The sequence below is a fragment of the Equus caballus genome, chromosome 19, assembly GCF_041296265.1.
Source record: "Equus caballus isolate H_3958 breed thoroughbred chromosome 19, TB-T2T, whole genome shotgun sequence".
NCBI lineage: Eukaryota > Metazoa > Chordata > Mammalia > Perissodactyla > Equidae > Equus > Equus caballus.
The window spans coordinates 35,887,394-35,901,670 of record NC_091702.1 but is presented as its reverse complement, the minus strand read 5'-3'; the positions used below and the strand labels follow the sequence as shown (position 1 = coordinate 35,901,670).

The 14,277-nt window shown below is 43.2% G+C and overlaps 1 long non-coding RNA gene across 3 annotated transcripts in view; it reads left to right on the top strand.

Moving 5' to 3' along the window:
- Positions 1-14,277, top strand: part of LOC106782004 (uncharacterized) — a 41,725-nt gene that overhangs the window by 13,407 nt on the left and 14,041 nt on the right. The window contains exon 2 of one of the 3 annotated variants that reach the window (XR_011428787.1): positions 2,655-2,769. The exons of 1 other annotated variant lie outside the window; for it this stretch is intronic. This is a non-coding gene — a long non-coding RNA (uncharacterized lncRNA). The remainder of the gene's footprint in view (positions 1-2,654; positions 2,770-14,277) is intronic. One more of the 3 variants, XR_001378832.3, reaches the window with a different exon arrangement.

Genomic DNA, 14,277 nt, shown 5'->3' with positions numbered 1-14,277 from the left:
GGGCTTTTAAGTTTCTTTTCCCTCTTATCAACAATGATGCAGTGAACATCTTTCTATAAAGTTCTTTGTGTATATATGCAAGAATTTCTCTCAGTTGTATACTTGAGAGTGGAATTGCTGGGCTATAAGGTATATGCCACCTCAAATTTAGTATCACCAAATTTCTCTCTAAAGTGGTTGTACCCATTTGCAGTTCTACCATCAGTGTGTTTGGGCTTTGTTGTTGCTTTGTATCTTCATAGAAACACTTTATATTGCCAGACTTAAAAAATTTTGGCCAATCTGATGGATGTGAAATGACATCTCTTAAGTTTTAAATTTGCAGGTCTTTGATTATTAGTGAAGTTGAGCATCTTTCCATATGCTAAGGATCATTTCCTTTTCTGTGATCTGCATGTTCTCACAGTCTGCCAATTTATTTCTGTTGTTTTTTCCTTCTTCTTGCGGATGTGTAAGATTTCTCTCCCTGTATTCTGGGTATTAATCCTTTGTCAGTTACATAAGTTGTAAATGCATCTGTGACTTGCTTTTAATTTTGTTCATTGTTCAGTTCTCATTCTCTTGCGAGCCAGCCTGCTTCTGCACACACTTGATTTTTCAGATCACAGCCTCTGCATGGCAAAAATGGCTTGGAGGTGTATTTTGAAAAGCCTGTGTGAATGAATGTTCTCTGACTCTAAATATCTGTAGTAGGCTAAGGAATGTGTTCTTAAAAGAGAATTTGTGAAGGATCTATTTTGTTTACTCAAGGATCTCATTTGCTGGGACAATTGTGTAGTGAAAGCAAAAGAACCAGGTGTAAGTGGAAAAACCCTTAGTCACTAAGGGTTGTTTGGGCTTCTCAGTGCTGAAATTCAGGGGTGGCTGGTTTCCTCTGCCACGACGGATCCTGGCCTGATTTGCCTGGCTGTTTTGACATTTTGTAGACCCAACATATAGAAGGACACCCGAGGGGAGTTTCGTACTCAAGTGGTCACTCTTCTCCCCACACGTACCTTGGAGAGTCTTCGCAAGGTGTGAGGTTGGGAAGGCTGGGACACATTCATGGGGATGTAGGAAAAAGCAGTGTGTCAGGAGTGCTTTTAGCTTTCCAATAGGGAGAGTCACTTTAAAGCTTTATTTGTCTCTCATGCCTCAGCTAACCCCAAGAGAAAAGCTTAGCTCAGGACAGGAAGCTCAGAGCACCCAAAAGGATGACAACACAACTCAGGGCTATTTATGTCTGCCTCTTACATGTCCCTCTGTGCCATTACCCCAAGGCTGAGGTGTGCTGGCGCTGTAGGGATCCTGACTATACCATCATTCCCTCGGAAACCAACAGGTATGGAGGAAACTGAGCTCTGGGATCAATTATGCTGGTAAAACTCGAAGGCAAGGGGTGAGCCAGAAGTGTTGTGGCTTAGGAACGACTTGTGGAAAAAAGTCTCAGTGTTTCCAAGTGGAACCCAGTGGCCCAGGGGAAGTGACCCCAGCTGTCTGGTCAACCAGCCAGAGTACTGGGCCTGAGAAGCCAGGACACACCTTCTGTTCCAGTTGACTCACTTGAGTGGCAAATTTTTTTCTCCTGCTCAATCTTTTATCTTCAAAGGGAATTCATTAAGCTCCACAATGCCATCGGCACTTGGCCAGGTGTTGTGCTGGTCCATTAGGTGGATGCAAGCTACGGCCCTAGGGAACATGCCAAATCAGGTGGAGGATGGCAGCTGAGACCTGTTGACATCCCCTGAGATTGTTCTGAAGCACTTTCTATAAACCCTCCAGCCGTTTCAAACTATTTGTGTGTGGCTCTCAGCGCAAGCTGTGTTCTTTCTTTCTCTATCCCTTGCTTTAGCTCACTCTGTTCCCTTTACCTAGAATACTCTTCCACTCTATCTGCTGTAGCCTTCTCTGAGAACCCTAGGCAGAATCAGCCACTCTGCATTCTGTGTGTCCCCATAAAGTTTTCTATCATTGTTAATGTTGCACATACCACTTTATGCCAGAATCATCTGCTTATATGTTTATCTCCCCTAATGGACTCTGAGTTTCTTGAAGATGGATTCTCTGGCTTGTTAAGCTTTGTTTCCACTGCGAGAATTTAGTCGGTTCTCAGTAAATCTGTGTGGGATTCGATGCAGCAGTTACAACTCATGCTTTCATCTGCTTCTGCCTTGTGGTATGACTGTACGCAGGTCACATCTCTCTGAGTCTGAGTTTCCTCTTCTGTTCAATGGGTAGGGGGAGGATAAGGGAGAAAAACGGCCTCTACGAGGTTTTCTGGCTCTCTTGCCTATGATTTTAAAATTCTAGTCTCCTGATAGAACATTAAGAGTTCCTCAGAACTCTTTAAAGACCAGGGAGATGGTTTCATTTGCATGTACTAACAAGCCCTCTGTTTCCTTCCCACTTCTTGTCTGTCACCTTTAAAAAAATGTTTATGATTTAGCATTTTGCAAATTCTCTGACTAAAGTTTCAAGAAATTTGTGGGATAGATTGATTACAAGAAGTATATACATTTTGTCTTCCCCAGGGGATAAAATGATTGAATTAATTGATTCTTTGAAAGGAATTTCTGACTGTATTTCTGATGACATTTGTCAGCCTGGATGTATGTGGATGGGGGGGCGTTGTGTAGCTGTGACATCACCCCATGTTTCTCTTCCCACCGATACAGGCCGTCATGCTGCACAGGCCAGGCCCACTGCAACCCGACCCATGAGACCCATGCTTTTCCCAGGCTACCTCCCTGCCCCTGGAGTTACAGGTTTGGAATATTCTGCATGGACAGGGTTAAGTATCCCTCATATTCCGAGAATACATTTATAAGGTGCTAATAATACACAACTGTGATCTTCATAACCAGCCTATGAAGTGAGGCAGGACAGAGGTTATTATTGACCCATTTTGCAGATGGTACCAAGACGCAGAGAGGTGAAGTGACTTGCAAAAGGCCACATGGCTAAGAAGATCTTCTGTGGGGCCTATTTATTCTCCACTATTCTAAATTTCATTGATTCCTTTGAAAATTCATTAAATGGCTGCTTTATTGACTGGCTACTGCTTAGGCCCATTATCTGGTGAAACCGGAGGGAGGTGAATTCTCTCAGAAGGAAAGACGGGGTCCTAACCCTCTCCTGAATTTGTGGGACAAAGTGACTGCATTCATTAGTGAAGAAGGAAGTCAGATGAGTTAGAACTGCTCATTTGGTGGTTTCTATCATTAGCATCTCACTATGCCAGTAAGTGGGCTGTTGGAGCCTGAAGTGGGGCCTCCCTCTGAAGGTGAGAGCGAACTCCAAGCTTTAGGCACAGCGAGGGCACATCTCGGAGCACAGCGTTTTAGGATTCTCCCTTTAATTCTGCAAACCCAGCTCAGAGGGGGCACAACAAATTTGTGCACCTCTCAGAGACTCAGTTTCTGTGTCCATGAAACGGAGGTGATAAATCCTTCCCAGCTTACCTCAAGGGGTGGTTGTGAGGGTCACATATTATGATGGAAGTGACACTGCTCTGGAAACTGAAAGTGCTAGCCGAAAATCAGGGGGCATCATTTTTACTCTTGTTATTACACTTCCTTAACCATGAACGGTCTTAGAGGAGGGAAGGAAGCCCAGCCCAGCATTCTTTTCCTAAAAGTGCCTCCAAGAACGTTATGCAAGAGGACACATAGCCACAAAGTGTGCATAATCACAGTTCCCACCCTACCTACCTGTCGGAACACTGAAGAGGATTAAGTGAGATGATGACGCGAGGGCATTTTAAAAGTATAACAATCGCTATTATTCTGGCATCTTCTTTTTCCTCAAAGGTTAAAAGCAGCCCTTAATAACCTGAAAGGAATTTACTCAAACCATCTATGATGCTATTTATGTTGTGGCCCTGCCTCAACCTGGGAGGAAAGAGTGCCACTTGGCTGAGAAGGAGGAAAGGGGCTGGGCTGGCCTCGTCTGCTCAGATACTGTTCCTCATTCCTTCTGGATGCTCTCTTTGAATCAGTGGATCTAGCTTTTTATAATGATCTGTAAGTTTCTGGCCCCCTTGGCTCTAACTGGTCCCCACGGACCTTTTCAAAGAGGGCTTTTTTGTTTCCTCTCTTGTACCTGGGGAAAAAAATAGTTACTCTCACAGATTGTAAAGAGAAACTCTTTCTCAGGAGCCTAAAAAATGTTTAAAGTGGATAGGGTCCAGCCTTAACTTAATAATACCGGATAAAAACATACATACTTTTTATTTCCAAAGAGAAGGGGAGGCAACTTATAATATGGGACAAACACTGAGGATATTAAATTGTAAATCAAAAATTAAAGCGATAAAAATGGCAAGAAAGCAACTATGTTAGTTATGAGGCTTATATAAATATTGCAACTGAGTATTAAATATAACTCTGAGCTTCCTGGGAGGCAGGGCAAAAAAAAAAACCCATGATGACTTACGTAATTTTTAATTTTTGTTTTCTGATTGAAGGGAGTGTCCTGATTGTTTAAATTTTTTTTTCTGGTACTAGTCTTGAAAATGAATTTAATACTGAGTAATTCTCAAGGGTAATGAATATGCCTAGAAGAGTTTTACATCTAATGCAGGAAATTTCTTCTTACATTTCCATCTCATTCCCCCTTTTGAACTCCAGACCCATATTAACTACTGACTAAATTTCTTCACCTAGATATTCTAGAGTCCCCTCAAACTGAACACATTCCAAACTGAACTTGTTAACTTCTTTCTGAAATTAGCTCATCCTCCTGTGTTCATTATCTTGGTTAAAACATCATACACACAAGCTGTTCTTGTTAGAAAAATCTCAGGTGTTTAGATGACCCCTTCCCCAGCCTCCAGCCCACACCCAGTCTCTTCTGGAGACTGTCTCCTTGGTTTTGTTTAAATCCCTCCTCTCGTCTTCACCCTCATCATCACCACTTTCGGTCAAGGCCTCACCATCTGTCACCTGGGCTATTGCAATGTCCTCTTAACTTGCCTTCTTATTATTTCAACCTGTTCTCCACTCTGCCTCTCTAGAAACTGGTCTATAAAAAATGCAAATCTAATCCTTCTGGACACCTTCCAAAGGCTGCCCCTTGCCTTCAAGGGAAATCTAAACTCCTGGCTTGGCAGAGAAGTCCTTTCACCTGCTTAGTTTCCAGCCTCGGCCACTGCCACACCTCTGACAAATTTTCTAACAGAGTCTCCTTTTTCCTCAGGACACATCACTGCTCATGCCCCTGTGCTTTGCACATGCTATTCCTTCTGTCCAGAAATCCCTCTTTCTTTGCAAACCTGGTGACCTCCATTCTGGGAAGCTTTTCTGATCCCCTTTCAAAACCCACCAGCATCAGGTTCACCCCTCTGTATCCCCTGGTACCTGGGTGTCTCTTAGCATGTTTACCACATGAAGCTGTAACTGCTTAGTTTCTAAATTGTCCAAGAATATTAACTCCTTGAAGATAGAAATGGAATCCCACCCATCCTAGATTTCCAACTCTACACATGTACCTGACATACGTGGAGGCTGATAAGTATTTGTTGAAAGAATGGGTGGAAGAAAGATAGAGCACTGTTTTACATGGCTCAGTGAGGTCGAGTTTAGGATGTGTTGACTAGTGGTACAGGGATCGACAGAACTTTTTCTTTAAGATATCTAGAGGAGTGAGTGAATAGCCAGAGCTTTAGATAAACCTCTCTGAAATCATCTCTCTGTGCTGGCCTTTGGTAGGAGCTGGTGGCTGACAATGAATGGTTTTGCAGAGGTCTGCAGAGGCCTCAGTGGCTGACTTTCTGTGTGCCCGACCAGGCAAATCTGTATACCTGACCATCCTGCGTGTGTGTGGGGCGAGGGGCAGGGCCAGTAATATTATATTAAGGGAAAGAAGAAGCCCCGCCAGGAAATGAATTCTAAGGGTGTCTCTCTGCATACCCCGGGTTTCCCTCAAGAGATATCACTTTCTATCAAGTACCTAGCATAGCCTGGATGGAGAATTCTTTCCTTGCTCCACTGCATCAAGTTTCACATCATATAGAATTTTTGTCAAGTGCATCTGAATTAACTGGGGCGCTTGTTTCAAACGCAGATTCCCCATCTTCCACCCCCCCCCCCCACACACCCCAGACCTCTGCCTCAAAGATGGTCTTAAAGTTGGCTGGGGAAAATTTTCAAACAGGCCCCATTGCCTACCTCCTCCGTGGTTCTGTTACAGTTCTAGATTGACTAAGCATGGACTCGATCTTGTTTTTAACCTCCACGGGCCATTTGGTGTGAAGGCGTGTAGACACAGTCAGTTTCCACTGCCCCTGAGCCCAGTGCAATAGAGCTAAGTTGCCCCACAGGCCCCGGGGGCTGTTCTCTTCGTGTCACACAGGCCCCACCTGAGCACGGCTATAGTTAGCAGAGACACCGTAGGGGCTTGCACTCTGCATAGAGGATGCTAGCTCCTGTGCAGGGCTTGACCAATGTAGCATAGAGTGATAATTATTATGAATAACAACGTCCAGTAATCAATTTTTGAAGTAAATAATCATCATGCAAAGCCAAATAGGGTTTTGCTTTCTCAAAATTCTTGCACTTGCATTATTTCCCTTGATCTCACGATAGTCCTGTGAGACAGGCAACCCAGAGCTGTTCCCATGCTATAGTTGTAGAAACTGAGACTCAGAGAAGGCAGGTGACTTGTACAAGTTCACACAGATGGGATTGCTAACACCTGATTTTCCGACTCCATTTTCTGACTCCGTTTTCATGCTGTATTCCATTCCACCTTGCTGACTGATCTCTTATGTTATCAGATTTGAAAGCTGAGGAATGTTACTAAGGATGATAGATTTATATCTGAGGCCTCAACAATGTCCATAACGGAATTTGCAATTATGATTTGCTATAAAAATTCCAAGTACAAATTTAAATAAAAATAAGAATTCCTGTTTTTGAATTATTGGAGGATCCGACATTGTAGCTGTACATTAAAATTTGTACCCCGTATATAGAGAAGGATTCCAAAGTTCATTACACCAATGTCAGCCTTCTGCAAAGTTTCTGTGGTGTGCTGGAGCTGGCTTGCACCCACTGGTGGGAGCCAGTTGTGGGCATCTTTTCCTCACTTCACGGTTTTGTGATATCACATTGGTAGCTTGAAATCAGCCATGGCGCAAGAATTTACACCATGGAAATCAGCACGTTACAATTCAGGGCTTTTTTGTCCCGTCGAGCCAGTTGTTAAACATTTACCAGCATATCACTGCTTACAGCTGACAGCGACTGACACAAACTAAGAGTTCAAAAGTTCTCCTCTGTCATCTGCATGGGATCATCTTCAGTGTCAATTTTGCCTCTAACCACAAGTCATACCCCATTCATGGGATCATGCCATTCCTTAAACTGGAGACTCTTTCTGTCTGAGCTTGCAAAATCAGACGGATGGCTTTCTACTTATAGTCCCTCATATTTGTATAGTTTGCAAAGTGTTTTCCCATCCCTCATCACTTCTGAGCTTCGTGTGGTCTGCGGGGCAGATGCTTTCTCCTCTTGGTAGAGAGGAAGGGCCTGAAGATCTGACAAATGATGTGACCACTCCCAGAGTCATAGGCCCAGCAAGTGGCAGACAGGGCCTTGAACTGCATCTTCTGCCTCCTAGTTCTGTGCTCCTTTCCCTTGTCCCAGGCCCCCTCTTTCACTCAGGACACCTGTAATACCTGCAGCTCAGGCTACTGGCTGGGGCATAGAGAATGAACACCTGGCAGCAGTCTGGGAAGAGCATTTGTATTAGCCCTTGACAGAAAGGGACAGACATGCTAGCTTGGGAGTGTCTGCAGACAACTCCTGGCCCCACGTTATTGAGCCCTTGCAAGGAAAGGAGTGTACTTCCACTCCCCCTTCGTCCTTGCTCCTCTCTTTGATTCCTTGAAGAACTTTTATGGGGACCTTGTATCTTTGGGTCCTGCTGTAGGTCTTGCCCTCAGTAGAAGTTTGGAAGCTTCTGAGTGACCCGGCATTAGTGCCCTGCTTCCCCTCTTGCACAACTCACAGCTTCTCTACTGCCCGCGGATGGAATTATTGATTGGTAAGCATTTCACAATAACATTTTCAAAACATGCCACAGGTCAAGAATTAATGACTCACAGGCCGTCACTTTTCTTCCTGCTCTGGCCCCTCTATACGATGTTGGTGGGGCTGGTTAATGGAAATCATTGAAGAGGCTGAGGTAAAAGTTAACTCTGTCCAGCCCTGGCCAGCTGGACTATTCAGTGGCTTGAAAAAAATAATTCTTGATCTTCTATTTAGTGATTGAGCTACTGGATCACTTTGCTTTTTAAGACCAAGTCTCTTGAGGAATATGAGATGGGAATTAAAGGATTTTGGTGCTGATTTTGCCACTAACTTGTCCCAGAGAACCTGAGTATCAGAGACGTACTGAGCTGACGAAAAAACCTTGGCTAATTCCAGGGGGAATCTTGCTGCTCTGATAGCCTGTGATTCCACATCAGCATTTTAGAGGAAAAAGATAGAACCCCTGATCCAGGCTTGTAAATAATTATTTACCTCTCTGCTCAAGGCCAAGAAGAGCTGTTTATGGGACAGTGTGGAAGAACGCCTTAGAGCACAGTAGCAGGGAGAGTTCTGGACCAGGAGGCAAGGAATCTGGGTTAACTCTCACCTTTGCCATTTAAATACACTAATGAGCCTCAGTTTCCTCACCTGTAAAATAGAGACATTGACAACTGCTTTCTTTCCGAAGGCTGTTCCAAAGATCAAGGTGATATTTTTTTCTTCTTGATAGGAAATATTTTTCTCACATTTTCTTTTTCAAAAAATAATCTAATTTGTGGAATTAGAGTTTCTAAATGCCTTATCAGGAACAGTCATGGGACTGGAAGTTTCTTAATAGTTCTGTAGGGTTTTATAGTTTAAATACCCTGAAGGCCCTTTGATTCTAAATATAATATAATCACAGAAACAAATGTGATGAAGTTGAAGTAATTAGTGATACCTCCTTTACTCATCGGCATAGCCCACCTCCCCAGCATATGTACCTGTGTTCACTCTCTCCATGCTGGTGTGGGTAGCTTTGCTCTCCTTGCTCCTCACTAGAGAATGAGCCAGTGAAAAAGGAAGCATATTCAGTTATGTAAAGCACATTCTGGGTGAGGAAAGGCAAACATTTGTTTCGACTTGACTGAAATTGCTTTTTCCCCACCAGTTTGTCCTCTCGTCAGGACACGTCAAAACTTGCAGAGACCCTGGCAGGCACGGCTCCCAACTCTTCATTGGACAAAAGAACAACCTAAGACTCAGAGCTGAGAAGTGATTTTGCCAGGGTCACACAGCCAGCTTGGGGCAGAATCGGGATTCAGGGACCTGTCTCCTACTTCTAATGTGTCCTCTCTCCATTACACCAGACATGGCGAGAACACGGAGAACCTAAAAGAAGAAAGAAAAAAATAGCTTCTTGTTGAATATCTTGAGCTTCTGGTTTTCAAGGACAGCTTTATGATTAATAGCAATGATGCCTCAAAAGCTATGGCAGCTAGCTTGAATGAACTTATGTAATAAACATTTATCACAGAACATGTGTCATCAAACACCTGCTAGATCTGAGCGTTGGCACCAAAGCTGCTTTCATTGTCAAAGAAAAGAGGGGGAAAAGGAACTTGGCTGAACAAAGCTGGCAGACTTTTTACTAGAAAATTCAGAGGTAATTTCTGGAGGAGCAGGAACACATTTCCAAGGCTCTTAAAATGTGTTTAAATGTGATTGGGTGAATTTAGTAGTTAAAAACATGAAGGATGTTGAGGACCATTTGGTGCCTAAGCCCTCTTCCAGATAGGTCCCTTCTGTCTGCCTTGGTCACAGAGTCCTGGAAGCCTCAAGGTGGGCAGGCCCTGCTGTTGCCCAGAGCAATGTCTCAGGTTGCTGGTCTCTATCTAGGCTCCCATACAAACACATCCCAGTGCACTCATGGTTCTCTCTGGAATCTCTTCCCATTAGCAGAACATGACCAAAGTCAAAGAGACATGGACCATTTGTCTCTCAAACTGAGTCCATCCATACAAAGTGGATTCTTTGACCTATTTTGGAGGTCAACCTATATCAACAAAATGGGGCAGTTGCCAAATATGTGACCACTTCCCTTTGGCTCCTCACAAATTTTTGAACTGTAAGATCTGTTCATTTGTTTGCTCAATTAATAGTTATCATTGGGAGAGTATTGGACTCGAGAACCTGTTACATGTGTACCTATTACAAGCTCTCTGAACCTTAGTTTCCTCACCCATAAGATACTATTCATTTTCAGCCTTGCAGACCTCACCTAGTTGTCCTAGTTGTGAGTATCTGATGAATGACACATGGAAGTGCTGTTTAAACTCTAAAGCCTGCCATGACTGCGAAGGATTGTTGCTTCTACTCTGTGCCGAGCAGTGTACTAGGCACCAAGGGGCTTACAAAATAAATGTAAGGAGTGGTCCCTACCCTCCAGGAACTTACAGCTCCATGTTGGGAAACCAAGGTACATGCAAATGAAACAGATATGTAATACCTCAAGGCTGTATTTACTACTTAAATGATGTCTAAAGACTTTGAGCCCTTTAAGAGGGCACAGAAGGGGGAGATCGTTAATGGGCTGGAGAAATTGAGGATACCTCTGGAGGAAGTGTGGCTTGAAGTGGGTAATGTGGTAGACAGAGACGATAAAGAAGGTCTTTATGGGTGCAGCACAACTCAGTCAACAGTGGAGGGTTTTCTTGGTAGACTTTGTGTAGACCAAACTTCTCGGAGTTAGGACTTCCTGTCAACCTGGAGTTACAGATTTAAGAATTTGAAGAGAGTTATAGGTAAGGGAAAGTCAGAGCAGCATTTAGACCAATGATGAGTTATGCTGAAATGAGGATTTGGGAGGACTTGTATATAAACGATGGACTTGTGGTGAGATAGAGGAGGAAAGAGGCTGCTGTAGGAATCCAGACTGGGTCTGATGTGGTTCTGGACTAGACCAATGGGCACGGTAACAGAGAGAAATATGTGTGAGTGAAAGATAGTTCTGTTGTGGCAGGAGGACAAGTCATGTGATTAACCCTCTCTCCTCTCTTGATGTCTAATCTTTGGAGTTTGAGTCAAATTGGAAAAGGAGGGGCAAAAGTAAGGAGCATCTTTATATGTACATTGGAAGGTTCTTGAAAACCCAAATTGATCTCACAGTGTCTATTTGTCTATCTATCAAAAAGACTTTGAAGTTCCAAGCTGATCCATAGAATCATAGATTTACAGAGTGGGACAGGAACATAACAGTCCCCTGGTCACACGTCTGGCCAATTTAAGGATCTCTGCTCCAATATCCTCAGCAAGTGCTCACCCATCCTCTACTTGGATCTCTCTAATGAAAGGAGTTCACTACCACTTGAGGAAGACCTTCCCATGGTTGGATGTGTCTATAGTTTCACGATGTTTTTATTTTGAGCTTTTGTGAATTTTCCTGATTGGCTCTCTTATTGGCCTTCAGGGTCATAGAGAACACTTTAAAATCCTCTTATATCTTCTTGATTAAGCCATTTAATTGAAGTTGCAGGCCCTGTCTTCCTGAGTTTTCCTCATCACCCTTATTTATAAATTACCTTTCACATTAGAAAAGCAAAGTGCCACGAAATCTCCTCACTATTTATCACTTGACCCAGAGACAAGAGAGTTGGATTCTGGACTTTACAGAATAAATAAATACGTAAAAAACAAAGAAAGACTTATGCAATCCTTATCTTTCTTCTTTATTTCAACTGGAGGATTTTTTTGCCCTTGCACAAAATTCAGGTCCCGTGAACCTGCGATATAGGTGTCTTCATCTCTTTCCTTTTTCAACTGATCAGCTGGATATCTTTCCAGGGATTTGCTGTCAGAAATCAAATTCAATGAGTGGGAAGTTTAACTAGATTCAGAACAGTCTTGCCAAATAGCCAAGCAGAGAGGGTGAAGTCAGGTCAGTTAGAGGGGGCAGCAAAACCGAAGATTATGATAGACATACTGTATATTTGGAGCAGGAAAGGGCTTCTAGCAATAGTAGTTGACGTTAATAAGGCACAAAAACAAAAGAAATAACAATAATAATAAACAACCAGGCAAACCCTGAAACTTCTGAACTGATACAGAGGGAAGGAGATCTGTATAAACACGCCATTGCCCTCCAATGGCCTTTATTGTTACATAAGCAAGTTTTATTGCCACCGTCTATTTCAGGCTGTGTTGCAAAAATCTTTAGGGCTCACTTTAAAAGTTTGGGGTAGGAAGGATAATCTTTACCAGAACATAGAAAATGCTCTATCAGATCGAAACAAATAAGCAAGCAAACAGAAGCAGGTCCGTTTTCTCTTTTTGGCACTGGGCAGGACCATATGCTTCCAGAGATGAGAATTTAAAAATAGCCTCTAACACAGCTCACACTGTAGCTCGGGGACATGGTGGGGGTGGGAAGGATTGCTCACATTCAACAATAGTGACACTTCACATTTGTACCAACCGCTTCTCAAAGTAACCAAGAGTACTTTCCAGTGACTTTTCTTTCTCTTAAAAGCATCGAATCTTCCTGTTGTCCCTTAAGTTGAGTAGGAGGTGGTACAGTTCTTCCCACTTTACAGAGAAGGTGACTGAGGTTTTGAAAGGTAAAGTCATTCACTCAGGATTGCAGAGTGACTCAGGCATTAGTTCTGTGCTGTTCAAAACACACGGGACTGCCAACTGCAGCAATATCCTGCACTGTGAGAGCCATGAGTTCAGAGGATGTTGCACAAAAAAGAGAAACTTGCTGCCCATTGCTTCTATTTTGAAATGCACTTGCCTTTCATTTTAAGCATTTCATCATTTTCAAATTTTAAGGCAAATTGCTTATAAGCCATAGTGACCCATATTTGCAGACATTTGAAATCAAAATCCCATACTGGTAATTGCCTTAGATTTGCATTTAGTGCCAGGTACAGACTCATAATACTAACGTAATTTCTCACATCTCCGTAATTTCTTGCACTTGAGATGGTTTTATGTTCACCATCTCGTCAGATCTGTGTAGCACGCTGCAATTTAGGCAGGGCCAGAGTTATGACAAGAGGGAAGAGAGGCTCAGGGTGTGAGGGAACCTTCTCACTTTGTAAGTGTGACAGACACTGACCGAAACCCAGGACTTCTTTCTGCAAATCTGGTGTTTTCCCACCAGCCACACTGTCTCCTAGGTATAAGCGATGTGGTGAGACTCAGCTGCAGAGTCTGTGTTACTAGGAAAAATGTTCCCCTCTGTGCTCAGGAGTGGCTCTTCCTCCCAGTCTGGTGCCCAACACCGAGTCTCTAATTGGACGCATAACTCTGAAGTGGGTATTTTAAATGTGGTGAGAATCAAGAGATGTCAGTAATGAGCTCCCTTTTTGGGGAAAGGAAAACTCTTGGCATTTTGGTGGTCCAGGCAGATAGTTTGGAAATATGTGGAGCCCGGTGATGCGGCATTACCGACTGGCATTAACCCCTATCCCAGCCTTAACCCTCTCTGCTATGTATCATAATCACTCTTTCCAACACCTTAAATTCCTTTGCTGCTTTTCCTTTTATTCTAACTTGGGGTAAAACCCCAGTCCTGATGAATTGTAATCATCCTCTCCCTCCTCCTTTGCTTGCTCCTAAGCAGCAGGATGCTGTGAAGAACATTGCATGCGTTCACTTTAAATTTATGACCACAAACCTCAGATGGACCCTGCCAGACCGCCCTATAACACCTCTAGAAAATTTGATTTTTCAGTCTCTGGATCAGCTCTTTCACACCATCACTTCCGTCCTTAAATCTCCACCAAGCTTTACCCTCTCTATACCCCAGGGTGATGACCTTCCTTCCTTACTATCAGAGAAGAATTATTCCATTTTTCTACCACTAACTTCTTAACTCACCTGCATCCTACCCACATGTACTGCCTCCTCCTATTACAGTGGAGGGACTGTCAGGACTTCTAAGGTCAATCCTTCCATTTGTCTGGATCCTAACCCCTTTCATGTACTTCTCTCCTGCCACATCCTTTTCTCTTGTTCGGTTACATCCATCTTATCCAGACACAAATATGCCTTTATAAAAATCATTAAAAAACAACAGGTCTCCCTTGATCCTACATGTCCCTCCAGCTACCACCCCATTTTTCTGATGTCTTCACAAAAAACATCAAAAAGGAAGATCTATATTTCCTGTCTCCGTTTGTCGGCTCTCCCATTCTCTCCTCAACTCTTCTCCAAGTTTCTTCTGATCCTATCACTCCACTTAAATAGCCCTTATCAAGGTCACCAATGATTTACACGTTTC